The sequence below is a fragment of the Sinocyclocheilus rhinocerous genome, unplaced genomic scaffold (assembly GCF_001515625.1).
Source record: "Sinocyclocheilus rhinocerous isolate Xijiao unplaced genomic scaffold, SAMN03320098_v1.1 scaffold25105, whole genome shotgun sequence".
Classification (NCBI taxonomy): domain Eukaryota; kingdom Metazoa; phylum Chordata; class Actinopteri; order Cypriniformes; family Cyprinidae; genus Sinocyclocheilus; species Sinocyclocheilus rhinocerous.
The window spans coordinates 1-1,362 of NW_015650504.1; the positions used below are offsets into that span (position 1 = coordinate 1).

Here is a 1,362-nt window from a genome sequence, read left to right on the forward strand (position 1 = left end):
GCACCCTAAACAAGAATCATACCCCTAGACCAACGAGACACAGGGTGCCATACACACCTGCAGTTAAGATTCTTGAGAAACTCTGATCTGCTGTGTCTTCACTGGCTTGGTCTGCCTTCCCAATCAAATGTTGAAATTTATTTTTAAAAGGATTTGAGGCTCGGATCAACTGCAGACATCTACACTGCAGCTCAGTGCAAACACTATAACCCAGCAAGCTAAGCGGCCAACAAAGTGTCAATTGCAGATGAGGAACTAAGAATAAGGGTGAGATGTGGACATTGAAAGCGGCAGGCACAGTGCTAGCCTTATTTGATGGAGGTGTGCGATTGGCCCAAATAATGAGAGATCTATGGATACTACTCGAGAAAAGCGGCTTGAAAGCCAGAGTAGGGCTCGTCCGGGATTTGAATCCAGGACCTCTCGCTCCCTAAGCGAGAATCATACCCCTAGACCAACGAGTCACGGGGTGCCACGCACACCTGCAGTTAAGATTTTTGAGAAACTCTGATCTGCTGTGTCTTCACTGGCTTGGTCTGCCTTCCCAATCAAATGTTGAAATGTATTTTTAAAAGGATTTGAGGATCGGATCAACTGCAGAACTCTACACTGCAGCTTAGTGCAAACACTATAACCCAGCAAGCTAAGCGGCCAACAAAGTGTCAATTGCAGATGAGGAACTAAGAATAAGGGTGAGATGTGGACATTGAAAGCAGCAGGCACAGCGCTAGCCTTACGTGATGGAGGTGTGTGACTGGCCCGAATAATGAGGGATCGATGGATTGTACTTCAGAAAAAAGGCTGAAAAGTTAAAGGAGGGCTCGTCCGGGATTTAAACCCAGGACCTCTCGCACCCTAAACAAGAATCATACCCCTAGACCAACGAGCCACAAGGAAGTGTACACTCCTTTTTTAAAAAAATGTAAAATGAAGGCTCACATGGCTGCGAAGATTTTTGAGAAACTCTGATCTGCTGTGTCTTCACTGGCGTGGTCTGCCTTCCCAATCAAATGTTGAAATTTATTTTTAAAAGGATTTGAGGCTCGGATCAACTGCAGACATCTACACTGCAGCTCAGTGCAAACACTATAACCCAGCAAGCTAAGCGACCAACAAAGTGTCAATTGCAGATGAGGAACTAAGAATAAGGGTGAGATGTGGACATTGAAAGCGGCAGCCAGAGCGCTAGCCTTATTTGATGGAGGTGTGCGACTGTCCCAAATAATGAGAGATCTATGGATACTACTCGAGAAAAGAGGCTGGAAAGCAAGAGGAGAGCTCGTCCGGGATTTGAACCAGGGACCTCTCGCACCCTAGGCGAGAATCATACCCCTAGAACAACGAGCCACAGAGTGCCATGCG

General features: G+C 46.5%; 2 non-coding genes across 2 annotated transcripts; both read right to left on the reverse strand.

Moving 5' to 3' along the window:
* Positions 1-392: 392 nt before the first annotated feature.
* trnap-agg (transfer RNA proline (anticodon AGG)) lies at positions 393-464 on the reverse strand. Its single transcript has one exon. It is a non-coding gene; the product is annotated as a tRNA-Pro (tRNA).
* An 811-nt stretch (positions 465-1,275) lies between these two features.
* Positions 1,276-1,347, reverse strand: trnap-agg (transfer RNA proline (anticodon AGG)). The gene has a single exon. It is a non-coding gene; the product is annotated as a tRNA-Pro (tRNA).
* Between the last annotated feature and the right edge of the window lie 15 nt (positions 1,348-1,362).